Source organism: Catharus ustulatus, chromosome 3 (assembly GCF_009819885.2).
Source record: "Catharus ustulatus isolate bCatUst1 chromosome 3, bCatUst1.pri.v2, whole genome shotgun sequence".
Taxonomy (NCBI): Eukaryota; Metazoa; Chordata; class Aves; order Passeriformes; family Turdidae; genus Catharus; species Catharus ustulatus.
The window spans coordinates 69,506,551-69,528,836 of record NC_046223.1 but is presented as its reverse complement, the minus strand read 5'-3'; the positions used below and the strand labels follow the sequence as shown (position 1 = coordinate 69,528,836).

The following is a 22,286-nucleotide window of genomic DNA, read 5'->3' as shown; positions in this document are numbered from 1 at the left end:
TTTGCTTCAATATCAGAAAATGTAAAGTTGCCTAACACTTTCCATTGAAAAGTCTTATCTTCTGTTGTTTGTAACCTCCCCAGATTTGAATAATAGGGGCTTAGAGTGTTCATCCTAAGTATCTGTCTCAGAATGAAACATTTCAGTAAATTCCAGTCCTTTCAAAGAAAAAGACTTGGGAAACACCAATGCTAAAATAAACAGTAAACAAACAAATAGAAAAAAACAAATAATGAATGGTTGTGGGGACAAATAAGGTTTTTTTAATTTTAGAGTCCCCACTGGTTTGGGAGCAAGGTCCCCAAATAAAGTACAGATATGAACTTAGTGACAAAGATATTTCTTTTTCTCACATGGAAACAAATATTTTAATGGGTAAAATAGAAATTAATGTACTTAGCAGGTTAGATTTTTAGCTGGTGGGTTTTTGTTTTTTTTTTCTTGTTCTCACTTGGCATGAATCAGCTTTACACTGTGGTGCAGCTCATCCCAGTCACTGATCTAAGCCTGTGATGTGAGCTGGCACCCCAGTCAGCTTGGTGGGAGAAAGCCACCTAGCTCAGGTGATGAGCAAGCAAGAGGCAGGTACACCCTGTGCTTGGGCAGGGGGTGATGGAGGAGCAGCTATGTAGCAAGAAGAATGTTTGAATGTCTAGGAGTGAGGAGGGAACTTGAACAAATGATGTGGCAGCGGAACAGCAGGATGTCAAAAGGACAGCTCAGCCAGAGGGGTAGGAGACAGGATGAGGAGAGGGTTTCAGAATTGGATCCGTTAAATAACTAGGATTTCCTGGTCATCAATGGGCCACAGAGGCATATTCAGCAAGAATAGATGGAAAACCAAGCACGAAGCAGATGTGGGGCCAAGAATCTAAATTAAGAGAGGAACAAGATAAAGAATTTGGAATGGGGTGTCTGTGACCATCTTCAAGCTGAAGATGCTGAGAAAGAAGAGAGAGAGGGTAAAATGAGATAAGAAAAAGAAAAACTAGGTGGGTGAAGAGGTAGATAAAAGACAGGTGGTCAGGAGAGGGTCTGAGAAAGACACACCACAGTGTCATAGGACAGGAATATATAAAGACAAGAAAGACTAACAAGTTGCCTTAAAAGAAAGAGAATGAGATGGTCTAAGCAATAGCATTCAGAAGTCTGGGAGGATAGCCTGAAATGGCTGTCAAGATGATTTGTGAAATCACCTGGCGGTCTGTGCTTCTTTCTCCTGTAATGCTGATCTATAATGATCATACCTATAAGTTCTAGAGTGCTATAGAACTCTAACTTCCATACTGCTACCGTGGTCTCACTATCTGTATATAAATAAGTATTTCCCCAAGAAATAAGGGAATAGGAAGTGTCTCAGGCCTGGTGAGTAATGCTTAAGTGTCTTTATAATGTCATAAGATCAATTTTTGAGAGATGCAACAGATTATCTTAAAATTTTCTTGGTTTTCTAGCAAGAGCCTTAACTGGTTTGGTGACAGACATGCTGTACAAAAAACTCCAGAATATGCAGAGGAGAAAACTGAGAGCTGCTTTTGTTTCACCTCCTATGGAAGATGGAAGGTGCTTAGGGATAAGGAAAATGATTCCAGAATTGGAATAGAACATATTTTAATGGTAAAGCCATGCTGGAGATATAGTGAAGTAACAGAATTTGTCAGTGAATATCTGAGAGTTGTTTAAACCAGATTAATCTTTGCTCATTTTCGTCTTGCTCATATTATCCCAGTATCAGATTTGCAGAAATTCTGACAGTAATAGGTGCAAAAAATGTTGAGTTTTGATTAATCAAACTGCTGTATAATGCTGCAAAAGTTCTATTTTTTCAACATCTCAAACAGAACTTCCTAAATCAGTGGACAATTTTAATTTTAATCTCCCTATGTATAATTTAAATTGGAACTAATACTTCATATTTTAGAGGCCTTTGTGAAGAAGAACTATTAATATTTGTAAATCACTCAGGTGAAATGGTAATGAATATCTGAGCAGGAAAAAACACAAGAAAAAAAACACAATTATATTCAAAATGAAAATAGTTTGTACAGAGTTCTGCGTAAAGGCATACTGGACCATGAGTATGAAGAACTACACCAGGCAGCTGCATGTTGTGGTCTTCTGTGCCCTGCATAGAAATCAGGCTGCAACTGTGTGATCCCTGTGTCCTGATACACATCCTGGGGAACTGCAAGAAGATGTCATAAACACCTTAATTCTGGCATTTCCTGGAATACCACTCCCACAGCAGGGGTGTTTTGGGTGTGTATATTTGTATGCCCATGTTCCTTCACACTGTGACTGTTGGTGTAAACGCCAGAGTTGGTAGTTTTATAAATGTGCAATAACTGACATAAATATGGTTCTACTTACTCCTTCAGACTTTAATGGCAGGAAAAATTACATGTCAGAACAGTATCTCAAAAGAAATTGCTTCTATATCCTGATTAAATCCCTCCCCTCCATTAAAAGAACACATTTCCAATATTGGGTGTTTTCCATGGACTCCATAAATAATCATCTTCATCCTAAAATGCATTTTTAAGCAAAAACAAAAACCAACTAACAGACTAGACTTTAAATATTGAAGTTATTTTAGGATATGATAATAGAAATGGGGATGCATTGTGTGCAGTGACCATTGTGTGAGGCGGTACCATCAAAATCTTAACTAGTAAATAAGAGATTCACTTGTACTTTAGAACTACAGGGATCTTTGACTGGCATACATCAGAAATAAAGTAGCCACCAAATCAAACCAATTTATTGATGGGACACTATCCTGTGGCTTTTGGGCAGTTCAAGTGAGGGTGCCCTGCCAAGTGCATTCTGTGTGACAGCAGCAACACTGCCAGTGTAGTGACAGGTCCTCATTATAGGAAGAAACAAGCAGGGCTTGCTCATGCTCAGAACACGAGGGTGTACTTGAACTCATCTAAAAGTTAATTTCTGTGCTTCATACTAGAGAGTGGTTGTACCCATGAGGAAGCACTCTCCTCTTTAGCCTATTAACTATTTGGTTTGCCCCCCCAGTGCCTTCCCTGAACTCACCGAACAAGGTGAACTTTACAGTAGAGTAGGGAGGTACATTAAAAACTGCATGTGGTGTCAGAAACAATTTGCATTGGCTAGTTTATGCAAATAATATGCAGCTCACAATAGCTAAAAGAGATTCCTTTACATTAAGCATACCTCAATAATGACTGTAATATGCATACAGCTTTTGCTACAAATCTAGTTATCTGGTAACTGATCTCCATGCAGTATCTTCAGTTTTGCAGTTCACAGAAAGCTGTCCTTGTTTTGAACAAGTTGTTCTGTCACTACATTGTCAGACTTGTCTTCAGTCACAACTGGGAGACGTTGGCCTAGGAAGACTCCAAAGGCTGATCTCATAGACAGTATGTTCAGATAAAATTAGGGTTCTTCTTAGCTAATGTAGTCTACCAAAATTATTTCTATTAGTGACATCTTGGTTTTTTACAATACTGATGTCATAGAGCCCCATAATTACAGGGCATTTATGTCTCCACATTGCCATTAGTATAAAATTTACTCGTATGGCCAAAAACAAGTTAATCATTTGGTTGAACCAAAGTAGCTGAGGGAAACTGATACCATTAATCTCTCTGGACTGTTAAAAACATTTCTAAGAGATAAGGGATTATGCTTTACACTTAACTGTGCTCATATAAAGTATGTTGCTGCTAATTTTATGGAATCTGAATTTAAAAAGACACAATTTAATTCTAAGTTTTAAACACGCTATACTTTTTCTCCTTGAACTAAAGGATTCTGGACAGCTGTCAGTGAACTCATTTTCCATATTTTCCATACTTCTCTCCAGGAGACAAGGCTGCCTAATCAACAGAAAGAAAGTTTTGGAGCCTAAATATTGACCTAGACAGATTTTTTTTTTTAATAGAACACTTTTTTTTTTTTTAGAACATTTTTTTTTAATAGACAATTCATTTTATTAGACACTGCAGTTATTACTTCACCTTTTTTAGTGAAAGTGATATATTGGTATAAGACCTGATAAGACCACTTACAAAGTTTTTTCAGGTCAGGGACAATGTAAGAGTTGTTTGTGGTAGAATATGACAAGCAAAATACTTCTCTTGACAAGGCAATTTAAATCAGCAAAACCGTATTCCAGAGAGTATACTTTACTCCAGAGCATGTTTCCCCTTCCTATGATAAATAAGTTATCTTGAGAGCCTGGCTGCACTTAGCAGGTTTGGTGATAAGAGCTGCAGTGATAGAATTACACCAGCCACTCATTTGTAGTACAGAAATAGATCACTCTGACAAAATAGCATTCTTTGCAGGTACAACTTAAGCCAGCTCCTTGAACAAAATAACACACACTGTCAAAATAGTTTTTGTTGACTTTTTGACTAAAACTTTTGCCTTTTTTACTGTTTTGATCAAAGGTGTTATAACCAGAATGACCAGAGGAGTAGCAACTTCAAGTACAGACTACTGCTGACAAATCTTTAGATTCTTTATGCCTTTTTTACACACTTTCAGGTACCTTCACTTTTACAGTTGTGTCGACCAGTGTACACTGTCAGGATTTTGGCTAATATAAACATGCCAGTACAACCTGTAATGTAAATTTGGTCTTAGATTGGTGTGACTTACTTCCTTTCCAGGTGGGATGGAACTAATATATGCCCACGTACACTTACCACTGGGTGACTGTTTAAATCACAGATTGCACCAATACAGATTTTAGTATGTACTAATGCAGTAATCTCAATGTTCCACCTGTAGGGTAGAATTGCACTGATCTAACTTAAATTGGATTTAAATCTCACATAAATCTTTAACACAAAAATGAAGTCCTGGGAATCAACTGCTCCAATGTTCCTACGCATTATCTTACTCTGCAGCAGCAGCATCCTCCATACGTGTCAAGAAGCTTACTCTCCTTAAGGAGGGTAACCCGTATCAAATACCTCCCATTTATCACGAGGAAATGGAGCATGCACAATGCACTGTTATCATGGAGCCATTGATGCCTGGTAACATATTGTCACCCGGTCACTCGCTAATATGTCAAAGCTGAGAATTATATTGAGATAGGCACCTGCGCGGGCATTAAAAGAGAGTATGCCTAAATGCTTCACACAAGTAGGGTAAATTACCCTCTCTCAAGGTTTATGTTGCCATTACATACAATTTAGTAGTAGTCTATAAAGTTTAATCCTAGATCTGTGCCCACATGAAATTGTCTCTGTGGTTGCATTATGGATACATCCTTTATGCTTCAAGCATATGAATGTATTAATTTCTGACAAGGGATGACATCCTTTCCCTGAAGAGCTTTAAATTCTTTAGAGTTATAAAGCAGTTACATGAAGAGGTGGGCACCCACTCTGCCCTAAATGAGGGTTAATATAAGAATTTTTTTTCATGAAGTTAAAGTGAAGTAATTTAGTTTATGCCTTGACCTCTGTCTGTGTTCATATGTCCATCATCTTATATCAGTGAAAGGGTGATTTTGTTCATAAATCTGGCCCCTGCTGTATCATAAAATACACAGCAAAGATGAAAACAATATCCACAGATAGATCTTCACCTATTTATCAAGGTCATTTTAATTAATGGATTTGGTTTATACCTATGTAACTGTCCTGTGTGGCGAAGGACACAGAAGGAAACGCAAGTGGTATAAAGAATTCTTTTCTTTCTTTTTTTTTTGCTGTGTTCTCTTTTTGAAGAGATAAGTGGGAAGAAGGAATTTGCATTTTTATTTAAAGCAACAAAAGTGAATTTGCATTTTTCCAAGAACTGTGGTTTCTTTTCTCAATGCCTAATAAAATATTGATATTAAAATAAACAATGAAGGCACTTGAACAAATAAAAAACTTTAATTAGTGCAGCTAAATGATGAATTCAATTTTCTTTTCATATTTAGAACCCTTTTGGATGCTTCCCACTGCTCATTTTGGATTCAGAGAAATGTAGGTTTTTAACTACTGCATCTAAAACAGAGACAGAGCTTAAAGAACTGGAAATTAAAAATAAATAAATTAGCTCTCTGCTGTCATGAGCTGGAGTTTCAAAGGTCACATTTGAGCTTCAAAGAGTGACTAGAAAGACTATCAGCATGGGAAAGAAGGCTCACTGAGGAGAGAAATAGGTACGAGTGACTCCAGGAAGGACTTGTGAACTTTTCAGGAAGGGTTCTGGCTGACAGGAGAGAAGAAGATGCTTTCTTGTTGTTCTCTTTCTCTTCTTCTAAAATGAAAGATTGGTCTTGGCTGAAGGTGGATAGTTTTTTTTCTTAGAATCCCACTGTTATTTTTATAGTGACAAAAGGACTAAGTTAAGCCTTTCTGCTCCTCCAGTTTTTGTAGATTGACTTCTGCCAACTGTTTCACCATAATTTCTTGGCATGTATTAAAACTGGAATCTCCTGTTTCTCTTTTCAGTGCTGAGTGGGTCCAGCCAAGCTTTACATTGAAAACCAAATAGCAGTGTACAGTCAACACAGTGAGGCAAAGTGCCTTGATTTTAATTGAGTAATTTGAATTTGCACTACTGATTCCTCATTTCCAGATCAGTAAGAGTACAGATGAGTCTCCTCCAGAAAAGAAAGTGAATACAGCAGATGATAGATGGGGAAACAATTCAGAGAAGACAACAAAGAGCCCAGAGCAAAAGTAGAGCAGGTTTAAATAATGGAGTATGCAGCAGCCTCTGCTGTGATTTCAAGAGGACACTTGCAATGCGTACATGGAAGCACTTCTATTTAAATTAATAAACACTGTTATAAAAATAATGCATTTTCATCAATAAATAAAGCAAGTATTTCAAAGGCATACTGTATGTATTCGATGTCCCTTTGGAGTGTGGGCTACACCCTTCATGTGATTCACTTACTGTACGTGGGCAAGAACAAAGACTGCATCAGCATTTGTGTTAGTGGTGTTCCTCTTTATAAAATCATTCAAGATTGTGTTAGTAGTGTTTCTTTTTATAATTTTGTAACATACCTTATGTAGCAGAAACATCTACATGAAGATTGTCAATGCCTCCAAGTTTATATACCTAAATTTTTCTTTATACAAACTGGCACATATTGAGATATCAATTTGAAAAGGCCTATGTTCAAGACTGCACAAAATACTTTCAGGACTTTGAGGGTTATTTCAAGCTGAGCATACAGATAAAATCAGAGTCATTATTCAGGTTGCGCTCTTCCAGTTGCTGTGCATAGTTTTGCCATTTTAACGTCAGAAAAAATTACAGATTCCTGATACAATTTGTTTGGACAAATATTCTTTTGAACTTTTGGTGGATTTTCAGTTTGTATTGACCTATGTCAGTTTGTGGCCTCCTTCTAGTGGTTGTATTCTGTGTTTTTAGAAAGAATACTTGCAAAATTGCTTAAGAGAAACTAAACACAGAGAGTAATGTCTCTCTTTTCTATTGCAAACCTTGTATGTTCAGCAGTGATGCTATCCAATAAATAATATACTGCCTACCAAACCCCCTGTTTGTGACAGCTTTATAAGCATAAATATTTTCCCCAGTACATGACCTCCTAACAGGCAATCACTCCTTTGTCACTCACTGCTAGACAAGGATACATATATTTCTGAAAAATTGCAGATAAACCCTTTGCTTTCCTGTAATGTTATACTCACCTAAAATCAATACCTGGTAATCTCAAACTTGGATAAAGTTTTGGTAGTTGCACAGCTTATCAAGTTGGACAGTCAAACACGAAAGGATTATGTTACACATAATTTCAAAATATCCCCAAAAGCTGAGGAGTAGGAAGATCAAAAATAAAGAAGCAAAACATAATATGAGAAGAGTACTGGAAACAAAAAAAAAAAGTCAGTAACAAGAGATACTAAGATGAAAAACTCTTTATCCTTGCAAAAATTAGCTTGAAATAAAAGGTACATACATATTTGGTGATTGCTGCCAATGAGAATGCTCTTCAGCTTTTGAGTTTTCAGTGATTCTTTCTGCTTTTAGCTTTCCCTCTCCTTTTTTATGTTGCCATTTCTGTGTACCTTACAATTCTTGTAACTTATTTATTGCCTTGATTCATGCAATGCAAGGTCAAGTATTGTAATAGCATGCTCCTGATCCTCCCACTCTGTAGTTCACCAGACTCTGAGAACACCATATAAATAGGATATGCTATCTGAATATCTTTGCCAAACAGGGCATTATGCAGAGAGCCAAGTAAGCTGTACAGAGCTCTGAACTCCAGCAATATGCTGAGAGGGCAGGTGCATTATGGTTTTAGATTCCAAATTTCTGTGGACATACAGTAAGCTAAACACTGAAGAAAGGCCAAACATAAGAGCTTCATAAAGAGATTTTGTAAATTTGAGAAGTAAAAACAGAAGTCAATTTTAAAAAAGGGACATAAAGGTGTTGGGGTTTTTTTTTTTTGTTTGTTTGTTTGTTTTCCTTTTTTTTTCTGAATTGAGATTGTGGAATAAAGAACCCTTCATATCATGTCGTCTTAGTGTAAAGTTAAAGAGGTCTGGATGGCAATAGGTACAGTAGAGGATGGCAACTCAACTGCAAGATTATCAGGAATTAAGGGCAGATAGCAGGGCAGATGTGTCTATTCCTATTATCATTATTGTTGTTAATCTGAGTAGCTTTATATTATGTATGCATTTACGTATGTATGCATGCATTTTTAAGGAGCAAGTAGTACATGATGCCTGGCCTCTCTAGTTTCTGTAGATGCTAGTATGACCTCAGAATTGAAGGAAGCCTGGAATTTTCAGCTTTCTGGTTTTGCTAAGAAATTTGTGAAGGAAATAACTTCCTCCATGCTATTCTCTGAAAGTCTCACAAGAGAGCTGTCTGGGGAGCAGAATTCCCCTGAGCAGTATAAAAGCCTGAGCTTTGAAGAGTCATTTCAGGGAAGGGAAAATGCACTAAGTGTGTAAAACTGCAAATCAGGCATGACTGGCTAGATCCCTTGGATATTAAAGAGAAAAAATCCAACCTAAAAAATGATCTGATAATTATCTAATTGCAGCTATTTGTTGAAATCTTTAACATACAGGATCCTTGCCTGAATAACACCCCATAAATCAATTAGTTTTACTAAAAGCTCATCACTGCCCTCCCAAAAATCTTTGTCAGTTGGAAAAGAAGAGGAACTATTCACTGCCCCAGCCAAGGTGGGAGCCACAACTGACCTGGGGAAACAAATGAGCTTTGAGTTTCAGCTGACAAAGCAATTTTTTTCTTTTCATACAGTTTTCCAGTACCCCTCACACAGAAACTTTAATGAGAGACAGCAAAATAAAACCAATGTTACATCAAACTACAGTGAGACAGCACTTGTCTTTATCTCTTCCAGACTCTTATATTGAAAAGTTCTGAACCCAAATAATTCCATGAGTTTCCAAGGGAACAATGGTTTCTAAGGTCCCCAGAAAAAACCCATGCTTCCCCAGTCAATGCTCTACCCAACTCAATTATCAGGGGAAAGAATGAAGCCTTGACACCTTGAGGAATTCACTTCGACATTTACAGATGGATGTGTGCTGGGTGGATTATTTCTTCTGCAAAGAGAAACATATGTAAGTGACATTAGAGTCAGGAAATTGCAGAAGAATAAAAGAAGATGTAACTTTTTCCTCCAAACAGGAGTCATCAAGTCTCTTTTTCTTTAAAACTGTTAAAATGAAGGCTCCGGAATGGACAGAAAGCAGGTGACAATATTGTTTGCCGTTCAGGAGACTTACAGTGGTGTTGCTAGAACAGACAAAAAGAAAGCTTCTCTGTCAGCAGGACACAAAAAGTAGGACTACAACACTTGCTCCTGAAACACTGCTATGTTTGAAGCATGGACTGGAAATTTCAGCTGTCGCTAGTTAAGTTCCCACACTATAGGTAGGCCACCTCCTCAGGGTACTCACCTGTAAAGCAGCAGACATCCAGTAAAAAAGGAATCCAATGAAGTAAATGTTAATACTGAGTGTATTTCTAAGCACTGTAACTGAAATATGTGTAAATTTATTAGAGATTAAGCTGAACTCTTTATCAGTATATAAATAACCATTAACTTATGAGGACACTGCTGACTGATTTAAAGCTTTTTCTTTCCCATTCTCTGATATACTCATTGGTATTATCAAAAATTTGGGGTATGCAACAATTCAGGATTGGGTCAGGAATACTCAGGTGTAATTAAAATATTAAAAGGTTATTCCTGATATGTAGGACTCTTGACTGCAAAATTCTACAGCTAGAAGTACTTGGAAAGCATTTATGTTGTAGAAAATTTACTACTTGCAGCCAGTGATTTATTTCATGCCCTAATGCACTAAAAGGTCAGTAGCCTAAATTTATCTCAGTGATTTTCAACAGATTATGGCTTCTACAGTGTGTTCATACATCAGCTACCTTTAGATGTTAATGTTCATTCTAATCTCCAAATTCTTCAAGTTAATGGGAATTCCTTTGGATCTGAACTTTGTCTTTTTTTTCCTCCCTCTTTAATCTGAGCATAAAATCACCTTCCAGCAAGATGTTATATTCTGACTTTTTGCCTTGTTTTGAGCTGCTAGTAACAGCTTTTAATTTGGAAAGACTATCTCCGAGTTTACTGCGCCTGACTGGTTTCAGCTCAATTGTTTCCTCAGCCAACAGAGCATTTCATTTCTCCTGAAGGTCACTGCAAGCTGCCAAGGCATTGAAACACAGCAGCTTTTCATTCATGCTGCAATCTAATGTCCCAGTACCATTAAGATAAATAGTAGTAGGCATATATGTATTACTTTTTTTGTATAAAAAATTACAAAATTTATTACATTATAAAGAAAATTAGTCCATCAGTGAATGAGCAACTGGTAATAACATCCCCTCTTTGACTCCAACACTTTCTTCAAATCACTAGAAATTAATCCTTTCATTACTTTCATCAGTGGTTTGACTGCATGCCGATATTTGTATAAATTATACCGTCATGTCATCTGCTTGTGGAAGTGGCTCTTCCAACTGCAGCACAACTAGTTGCAATAAGATGGTGATGCAGAAAGCTGCATGGACCCAGACCATCCCATTAAAAAAACACAGTGGCCATCTGTTGGAGAAGGGCAGCCATTAACTGTTTTAAGGGCCTGGATGTGGTCCAGTATTGTGCATTCTACCACCAAAATGAAATTACTATTTTAATCAACAATATGCATTTTAAAACTGGGTCATCATATGTCTCCAATGCCTGTTGTCTGGAATCAATACAGGCAGTGCTGCTGACTCACACTACCAAAAGGCAAACTAGTCTGTTTTCAAGCTGGACAATTTTCATGTGTCTCAAGTTTGTGGAATTCCTTTAATATGAGATACTGTTAAAAAAATTGTTATGACAAAAAAAACCCCCTGAGACTAGAGAGTCTGCCAAAAGAAGCTTAGTTTCTTGACATCTCTGCTGGGCATTTCCCTGTAGTAGTAAAATACAGTTGTCAATAATGATGACAAGAATAAAAAATATATGAGACCACCATACATAAGAGAAAAAAAACAAAAAGACAAAAAAAAATTACAAACGTGGGAAAAAGAAATGTACTGGAGTCTGTACATAAGTTCCTCTAGTTTATTTAAAGTTTCTATAGTTTATTCAAAAGAAAAAAAACAAGTTTCTTTCCTTGACCCTCCATATTTCCTGTTAAATACTCTGTTTAAATTTGAACTTCTGAGTGATTTTGGAGATTTTTAGGGAGTTCTTAGATCTCCTGTTGCAGTGGTAGGGAACCCATTAACTGGATGTGAGAACAACATAATGCAGACACAACATGGCAAGTTTCCTCACAAAAGCCTGCCAAAGGCATGAAATGGGTCTATCAACACCATTGTTGTTTTACAAGTGCTACCTTGGGAAATGTTGTAAATTATGCCTAGGTCTTTGATAGGTTTGTCATACAGATAAATACTTACTACAATCAAAATAAATTAAGCTAATTTTATTCATGGTTTCAGTCAGAACTAAGCTCAAATCTCAAGCAGTGAATAACTAGCACACTGCATGCCATCCAGACTGAAAAGATTCTTAGCTGATAATTACAGATACAAGGGAAAGAAGGCTAGCCTGTTTCAGACAAATACTTTTCTTGCATTTGTTGTTATGTAAAAATCTAACTAATGAAATGTTAGAAAAATACTAGAATAACTAAATATTGTTTGCAGTTGAAATTCAGGCACAGAATGCTGGATCACACTTCCATGTCTGAACACTGATACTGATGAGTTTATGATATAAATATTTAAGAAAAAAAGTAGCCTTTGATGGGAATTATATCTATCAAAACAACCATATTACAAATCTATTATAACGATCTAATTAATTAATTAATTCATCAGTGTAACTGGTTTAGTCCTTGTCTAATAGTAAGACTACTTTTCTCATCTGACTAAAGTTCTGAAGTGGAAAAGTAAGCCAAACTGTATCTAATCACTTGGGGTCAAATAATTCTCAAGGTATGAGGAAAACTTACTCAGGTACACCAAGTCCAGAAGAACAACTCTAGATGAATCTTTTGGCTTTTTTCACAGAGAATGTATTTTTTAGTTAAGCATGTTGAGGGAATGATAGCATTTTTTTGTCTCCAAAGGAGTGAGCTAAGTCTGAAGTTCTTGAACTTGCAGAGAGCTGAATGATTTCTGATGCTCCAAGAAGGAAACTTCTTGGCCATTGGCACTGAAATTCTATTTTAAAGATGAAAGTTATACAAACACAGATTTTGAAGTCATGCTGGTTCAGGCATAGAGGTCTTCTGTAAAGCTGAGTTGCAGGTATGTATTGGAGAAGAAATTATCCAAAATGCACTCTTTTACCTAACTGATGTGTCTAGGATGTACACAGTAAATGTGCAGCTAGAGTCCCTGTAGGTTTTCCTACTCGCTGTTGGGGTCGTTGTATGTGCTAACTCATACAATTATTTATGTATTTCATAAAATTATTTATACTGGGACAGTGGTTGAAAACTATATCGTTATTATTACATCGGTATTTTGCAAGTTATTTTGTTCTTATTTTTGGTAATTTGCACTGCTTTCCAAATAAGAAGTGAATTCAAAAATGGAAACAAACGTGCCATTTTTTCCAAATACTTCAGTGTTTTATGAAAGAAAATGGGCAGAGAAACAGCAGTCTCACCAACTCTTTCATTTCTATGTGTACAACAGCTGTAAAGAGCAATCATTCAGTGATATGTTTGGATCTTTTCAGAAGAGAAGTGTGCCAATTGTAAGTAATTTAATAGTGGACATGTTAGTGTGAACATTTGATTGCCATCAAACAGAAGAAGAGCATTTACAGCGGAATGAACAAACTGAGAACCAACAGCTTAAATCCAGCTTAACCAGTATCTTCTCTCTGCTGCCAAGACATTTCAGGTCCGCTCGTTCTATAATCTCCTCCCACAAAAAAGAGTAGTAATAATGAATATCAGATTCACTGGGATTCCTAGGTAAGTGATTGCCTATGTTGGTGACTCAGGTTAGAAATCTAACCCAGAGGAGCTGTGGGAGAGGTGTGCTCTATCTCTTCCTCTGGCTGTCGACCCGTTTGCTCATGCCTTAAATTAGCCCGTGTTTAATACTTCCCAAAACAACTGGCTGCCTGTCATACTCACTCTTCTGCTAACATATGTTTTGGATCTGTCATGTTTACTAAGCACTAGCCAAAGGATACAGAACTAGTCTACAATTCAGTCTTGAAGCATACTTGGGAAAAAATGACCTGATGGGCTCTGTAGAGGAACATCCTGTTCCTTTTTGCTGAGTTTTCAGCTTTGGTGAAAAGCTGAAAAGTCTCATCCTCCTGCAGAGCCAATAGCACAGTTTATACAATCGCTTCCTAATCCAACGACAAGAAAATCAGCTTAGTTCAGACTAGCGGTTTAAACTGTTTCAATAGCCTGTTTCACTCTGTGCTGGAAGCTGGTGAGGGACTTCTCACACCCACGCCACTCAGCAGGGCAGTGACAAGTGTGGAGCTGTGAGTGCTGCAAAGTGTTCACCCCTGCATGAGGAAGAACCCAGCTGTCATCTCATTTCCTTCTGGTCCAAAGGTTTCAGCACCACAGAGACAGCAGAAAAAGAAAGAAAGAAATAAAAAATCCTATTCTTATGGAAAAATCATAAGCTCTTATCTGAACTTTTACCTCATTTAACTTTTGACTTTATCTTTTCTCAGAAAGAAAGAAGAAAAGTAAAAAAACTCTCTCCTCTAGTGATTTGTTCTCATTAGAGTTCAGTCTCTGGCTAATTAAATAGCCCCAGGTGCCAGACAGAACCTTGTTTGCAATAACTTATCTTGTTTTGGTCAGTTCCTCAGCTCTGCTAGACAACAGCAAAGCAACAGATACTTCTTTCCATTGCTGTACTGTAATATAACAAAATTAGAGGGAATTAAACCTTCCATTTGGATCAGCATAACTGGCATGGCATATCTCTAGGCCCTGCCTTTTTCATTGCCTAAAGAAACCTTCAATACATACAGGAGCTTCCCTCTTCAGACTATGGCTTGTACCACTTAATAGTTGGATTACACTGTTTGACCTAAATGGCACAGCACTTGACAGCCGTCAATAACTTAACATGATAACAGTATAATAAATTTGTTTCTCCTCATATGGTCCTATCTATTGAAAGAGTTAACTCTGAGATAACACATAAGGTAAAAGAACAGGGATGGCAAGTTATGAGGAATCTCCAGGATAATATGTGTGATTTTATGTTGGTAATGTATTAGAAACCTCCCAAAGGAATTTTGCAATATTTAGTAGTAAGAGCAAACACCATTAAGGGCTTGGCAGAAGATGAGATTTTCTCATACCTCTCGTAAAAATATCTATTAGACACAACTGAATGAGATCTAATTTTTTTTTTTCTAGGCAGCACTCTCATCACACTGAGTTTCTGGTGCTGAACCCTAGGAAAATCTCAGTTCAGATTGAATAGTATCATGTTTCTGTCACACAAAACTGTCCCTTGCTCTGACTTCAGCCTGGATCACTTTTATAGATGTAAAGACTAATAAAAGGGTCACACTGGAGTAACTGGGGAGACAGTGTAATCTGGTAGCAGAGTGTCCAAGCAGCTGGAAGCAGGCTTTCTCTTTTTCACAGTCAGCCCATAAATGAGTTAGAAGCAGGGCGATTGTTTTACTGTCAGAGATATTTGTTGGTTTGATAGAGTAAAGGTAGCGATTGAGACAGCTTCATGCATAGGAAACTCTGGTGTAACCATATATCCAGTGGCATTATGCTAACACAGGGTATAAACCAGGATCCCCCCAACCACAGCAGCACACCTTTGGCACACTCAGAAGAGGAGGGATGGCTTGGTAAGCTATAAAATATTCCTTGTCTGAAGCGGCTTGTCTGGACACAGATGTTTTTATTTGTAAGTCATATAGGTGTAGTGCCTCATATGAATGTTCTCAATAAAAATGGTTCTAGGTTTTTTTCTTGTAGTTTCATGTTGTCTGTTTAAATTGAACAATACCAGTAAAAAAGACTCAACCTGATTTAAAGTTATTAAAATGAGATAATTTACAAATTGTATTTATATCTGTAGATTTAGATCACTCAAAACCCTGTGTTTACTTATACTAGTTTACTTCCCCTAAACAGACAAGACCATACTGTTTAACAACCCAGCAGTGCTCTGACTCCAGCAAAAGCTGATGTACTCAAAATTATGTGGGAAAGGTGCTACTGTGAGGGATGCTGACCTACTCTTTTCCAGTGCACAAAGCAGGATGCACCTTCCTCTCTCTAAGCTACGAATAATTTCTGTGAACTTTTCAGAATATTATGGAAACAGGTATTGCCTGGATAGCACAAAAAGAATGTCTTGAACATGCAAATTATTCTATCTTCTCGAACTAAATACCCTCAAGAATTAAACATAGCGGTTTCTTGCTAAGTAATTGACTTTTTCCCACCCACTGAAAAGGAAGAGATAAAGGCTCTGTATAACATATGTCTGGATACATTCAGGTCTTGCATAGTGACAAAACACAATATGCCAAAGATTACTAAGTAATCTTCATACTGTTTGGCAGAAATGAAGAGAGGAAGTTATAACATTTTGGCACACATTCAGCTAGACAGTATATCTTTATTGAATGAATATACAAATCTGATAAGTGACCACTCAAGAGACCGGTATAAATTGGCTGTACGGCAGAAAAGGTCCTCAACAAAAGGTCAAATGAACTTGTTCCAAATACGACATGGAGATATTTTAATCTGGTCAATTAAGAAAAAGGTTTTTCATTGGAGCTGATTAACAAGGTTATCAAAAGCAAGAATTTAAGGATTGATGGTTCTGAAAGGCAGAGGATATTCACTAGATTTAGAAGGGTTTGCTGGAAAAGCGTTATACTGTGTTGTGAGGACCTAAAGAGTAAAGTTAAATGTCTCAAAACACTCTCCCCACAAGATAGGCCACCACAACAAAACTTTAGATAAGTGCTGATGGGACAGTAGGAAGCTAATTCCAGGCCTAGTGGAGGTAAAGATTTGATTTGCATCTGAACAAAAATTCCCACTGTGAGAAATTGTGAGAAAGGAAATTACTACTTCCGCCCATGCCAGCCCAAGTTGTGGGAGCTTCAGCGAACGCCCCTTGGATACCTGAGGATTGGACTGTATACAGCAGTACCTGCAGAAGAACAATCAGGACCTCCACTACCAAGAAGACCAGAAGAAGAGGACCAGTGGGATACCATCAGAATGTGTGGTGGTCACATCTTTGCTTAATCTCTCTCTCTCTCAGTCTCTTTCCCCTCCACACTCACTATTTTGATCTCTCTCTCTACTTCACATTTACTTTCAAATAAAATCTGTACTATTGATTTTGGCATATATTCTCCTTTGCACCTTAACTGAGGTAGAGACATCTCTTAATAATCAGATCCTAACATTTGTTTATATTGGTAAATCCTAACCATGGAGATAGAGCAACAGCAAAAGGAGTTTTATTCCAGGAATAGAATAAACTGTACTTGCAAATTGGCTTTTTTTGCTCTTTAAGAAACATTTCTACATCCAGGAAGTTGCTATCATACTTATGTCATTCAGCATGGTAAAAACATCTCACTTCTTCCTAGCCCAGCTATGTCAGCAAATTGTTTTAAGGGCAAACATGGTCTAAGTAAAGAAACTGTCATACCCCTTTTTTTTAAAAGTTCTGCTAGTTTTAGTAAGATATATTGGAAATTATTTTGGATTTATTGTATTAGAATTTATTTACAAGGTATCATTATAAATCACATTTTGGATTTTAGAGGATTCCTACTACTTCATCCTTTATTCTTTTTCTAACATTTCCCCCCTAGACAATAATATGCTGTCACTGAAAGTAGAGTTCATTTGTGGGAAAAAACACAAAGAATAATGTTCGACATTGTACAATAAAGCTAACTGGGCTGCATATGAAGCGTGACCAGGAGGCTGAGGGAGGTGATTCTCCTCCTCTAATTTACTCTTGTGAAGTCCCATCAGGAGTGCTGTGTCCAGGTCTGGAGCCCCCCACATAGGAAGGATGTGAATCTGCTGGACTGAGTCTAGAGGAGGCTATGAAGATGATCGGAGGGCTGGGACACCTCTCCTAGGAAGACAAAAGTGAGAGAGCTGGAGTTTGGCCTGGAGAAGAGAGAGCTCCAGGGAGACCTTATTATGGCCTTTCAATATTTAAAGATGGTTTATAAGAAAGGAAGAGAAAAACTTCTAACTAAGGCCTGTCATGACAGCACACAATTTTAAATTGAAAGACTGTAGATTTAGATTATCTGTATGGAAGAAATTTCTTTACAATGAGAGTGATGAGACAATGAAACGTTGTTCAGAAAAACTGTGGATGTCCTGTCCCTGAAAGTGTTCAAGGCAGATTGGATGAGGAGGCCAGCAATCTAATCTAATGAAAGATGTCCTTGCCCATGGCAGGGGTGTTGGACTAGATATGTTTAAAGGCTTAGATGATAGAGATTACTTGCGTGTCATCTCCATACAAAAGTGGATTTCATTATTCAATTCTAATCACTAAGTTGAAATTCCTAATTTATGTAAGAGCAAAGGCAATAATGAGAGTTGCATATTTGACCTAATCCCTCTAGGTTTACTTTGCAGTGGAGGTACTTCTTCAGTATACTTCATCCATTCCTGAAGTAGACATCTGAAAAGGCTCAAATGAATCATACCCTAAAAATACCTCTCTCTTTTCTTCAACTCTAAAGACCATCTAACTGAAATACTGTAGATGTTGAGAGTTATGGTAAATCAATTTCAGTCTTACTATTTATAACCATGAAAAGATAAAAGACAACAAAAAGAATGAAAAGAGAGACTTGGTCACAGAAAGCAAGAAAATAATCTAAGCATGCTTCATAAATCCATCAGTAAGAACTAAGCCTCAGTGGATAACCATAATTACCTATAAGAGCTAAGTAAAATGACATTCTATTTCTTTACTCACTTGCTTACTCATGAACGAAGGAAGGCGGACAGAAACATTTACTTTTGTTTACTGACCAGCTAGGTTTATAAGAAATCTGGTTGAGCTTAATGCATTTCTTTGTCCATACACTTTTGCATATCCCATGAGATCCGTTTCAAATTCCAGCATTAGTTTGCAAAAACGTAACGATTCCTCAGAAGAAAAAAATAAAAACCATAAAAAACTGTAAGTTTTTACCATCTATTTACCTAAGCAGCTAGAATCACCTTTCTAATTACATGTATCTCTGAGAATAGAACTGATAATAAATTAATACCTTGCAGCAAAACAACTCCCATTTTGCATCTAACCATCTTCGTGGTAGATTTTTGTTGGCTGATGCTCTAAATGATACAACTCTTAGAGGCAAAAGTAAGTTTTAAAAGAAAAGGAAAAGAGGGACTAGAAGGTGCAAGAGCCGCAGGGGAAGAGGGTAACTTTCAGGCACTATCAGCAATTGCAGCTTCCATGGAAGTAAGGAAAACTGTCCCCAGGCTGGCCATGGGCTGTAGGTACATGAGAACAAGTATGACAAATCCTAGTGTGAGGGTAGCAGAGACACTGGGAATATTAGTATAGGGAAAGAAAACTTGGGGCAGAGAAAGGGGAACAGAATGTACAGGGAAACACATCTAATGTTGAAAAATGGAGACCTGGGATGGGAAGCAACAAAAAGTAAAGTGGGATCAATCTCTATAGGGACAAGCAAACAAAAACTGATGAGTTGACTGCAAAGCCCCTGAAACAGAAAGAAGATGTCGATCAGTTTACAGAATTCACATTGGTTAGGGAAAAAGAAGTCACAAGTCACAAGTGTAAGTGCTTTACAAACCAACAGTGTTTGAAGAGGATGCTTATTTTTCTGCCCTGCCTCAGGGTTTCCTCAGGACACATCTACTGTTAAATCTTTAGAGCAATATCAAGCGGATAATTTAGCTTTAGCATATATATCTTTACAAATGTTAATGACACTGTGCAGTTAACACATTTCTTCAAAGGCTCGTGGTAAGCCAAACTGTTTGGCATTTCATTTTCAGGATAGTAGACCAAATTTTAGGTACCTTTAAAAAGGATTTATGAGAGTCTAATTATATCACATCTATCATCACTATCAACTGCAGTGTCTTCTCAGTAATTAAGGAGTTTATTTAAGTGCACATAAAATACACTGGTCCAACTTAAGTAAATTTTCAGCTTTATTTATTTTCAGGACTTATAATTGTCTTAGGAAAATTAATTAATCTTTTGTTAGATAAAACCTGTCACCAATTATTCATTGTGAATTCAGTTCTTGGAAAAGATCTTACTGCTGAGTTCAGTGAGAAACAATGGAATACTTGGAACCTGTTGCTTTGTTTAACATGATCTTGTTCTTTGTAGCAATAAACATTTTTAGTTTAAGGCATGTAAATAAATATTTTAGAGTCACTTCACAACACAAACTCTGCAGTACCTACAAGTTAAAGTGGGGTTGGATTCTAAAATGTATTTAAAATATTTTATTGTTTTCTAGGGATTTGCATATTGTCTGTGACCAGTTTAGAAAAGCTTTGCTTGTTATTGTTCCTAAGTGCCGGCCAGACAAGTTTACCCCAGCTTCTGAAAGCCAAGCTGTGCTCTTTCCTTTTCACACATCATCACTGCTAATAGAGACTCCAAAGGCAAAATTAAACCCCAAGATAATTCTAGGCACCCCCACTGTCTTTTAAAGCCTGCAATGACATAACAGAGATGTAATTGACTGGAACTTAAGTAAATAGTTCTGTTAGGGAAGAAAATGAAGACCAATTTGCTCCATATTCCCTAAGTTAGTCTGTGGTAGTATCAGAAAAACAAAAATTCTAGATTTTAACTCTTCTCATGTTTTTTTAATTATTAGTTTATTTATTGGACTACCCCTGTTAAATTTCACTTTATACAACCGCATTGAAATAATTTTTATAAGTATTTCATTTTACAGAAGCAACAAATGTATCCATTCATCCATATGTCAGTCCTTGACCTATAATGAGCTTGAAGATTCATTGTGAAATTTTCGTTCTTTTGACTAATTATTGTGATAGAGAGAAATTAACAATGATTTTAAGCATCAAGTTAAAATTAGTCTAAATTATTAATTTTTGCAGAAATGCCTTCAACTAAACCAATAAATGAAAAGAAAATATGCCTTTCCCAACAATCTTGTGCTAGAAATAATGTAATTTAGCATTTTATTTCTTACATGGGACTAAACTGCAGCTTTCTGGGATTCTACAAAAAATTGCACTACATTGGATAACAGTATAGACAATCTCAGTGCTGAACAGAACAAGCCATAGTTCAGACTCCTGTCACTTTTCTCCCCCAAAAGATGGACTTGTTTCTGTCTAAATGTAATTGTATAATCGACATGTGCGTGAAGAATCCAGTGGAAGACAATGGGTGAACTAACTCCAGATTTCATGATAAGAAAGGGTGGAAGACACAAAGCATTCGGAGGAAACTATAATTTCTTTGACACCTGTGGCTTCTGCTTGGCACTGGGGATGAGAGCATGAACAAAAGCAAGGACCCCTGCAGAGATTACAGTAATTTCACGATTACAAGCCGCACTGACTATAAGCCACATCTCTGGGTGTCGGCAACATTTCGTTCTTTGTCCATACACAAGCCGCACCCAATTATAAGCTGCTCTGTCGTTCGCAGCGAGGACCCGCATGCAACAAAGTTGTCAAATAGTAACAGAATCGCGGCATGGCGGGGTTTACTGGCTCGGCTCGGGCCGTGAGGGCTCGGGGCTGTCGACGGGGCCAGGTGGCCCAGCTCGGCGCTGCTGCTCAGCGGGGCCACTTGGGGCCAGCCGCCGCCACTGGGCTCACTCACCCTGGCCCGGTGCTGCGCTGTGGTGGCAGGGGGGCACAGAGCCTGCCGGCACCCACGGCGGTGGTGGAAGGCGGGAAGGGAGCCTGCTGGCACCCATGGCGGTGGTGGCAGGAGGGGAAGGAGTCCCCCTGCTCCCGCAGTGGTGGCAGGCGGGGACAGGAGCCCCCCGCCTCTCCCCGAGCTGCGGGGCTGGCAGGAGTGAGCCCCCTGCCTCCCCCAGGCTGCGCTGCCTCAAGGAGGGAGCTCCCCTGCCTCCCCCCGCACCCCGCGCTGCCTGCATGGAGCCCGGCTCCACCCGCCGCGAAACAGAGTAACCAATTTGTAACAATCACGCAGTGATTGTCTCCTAAATCCTTACTTTCAAAAAACTGTCCACGATCTAGTTCCCCTGCCCTTACCTCTATGGATGTCTAGGTCATTTCCACCTAAATTAGCTGTCTGTCCTCTAGGGAATCCAAAGGAACAATGATGATAAAGTGTAATTTAACAAAAGAAATTAATTAAAGCCTATTGCTAAGACAGTTGTGCACTTCTCTGTACTAATATTTTGTTGTTGAAGATTTCACTTGTAAACAGAGGTATTAATTAAAGATGACAGAGTGAAAAAAGAAGGATTATACACAGAGATGGTAAATTCCAAAGGGTCATGCAAGGTAGAAGCAATTGAGAGACAATTTTGCTTCTCCCAACAAAGCTGTTCAGTTTTGCATTTCACACTTTCTTGCAGCTCCTCTGTCATGCTTTAACCCCAACCATCAGCTAAGTACCACAGTTACTCATGCCCTACCACAAGGTGGGATGTGGAGGAAAGTCAGAAATAAAAGGTAAAAGTTGTGGATTGAGATAAAAATAGTTTAACAACTGAAACAAAGTAAAATATAATAACACTAATACCAATAATTTCTCACCACCCACTGGCT

At 37.8% G+C, this 22,286-nt stretch overlaps 1 protein-coding gene across 2 annotated transcripts in view; it reads right to left on the bottom strand.

The window, feature by feature from the left end:
• The window catches only part of HS3ST5 (heparan sulfate-glucosamine 3-sulfotransferase 5), a 191,491-nt gene that overhangs the window by 139,987 nt on the left and 29,218 nt on the right, over positions 1 to 22,286 (bottom strand). The gene's annotated exons all lie outside the window — the stretch shown is intronic.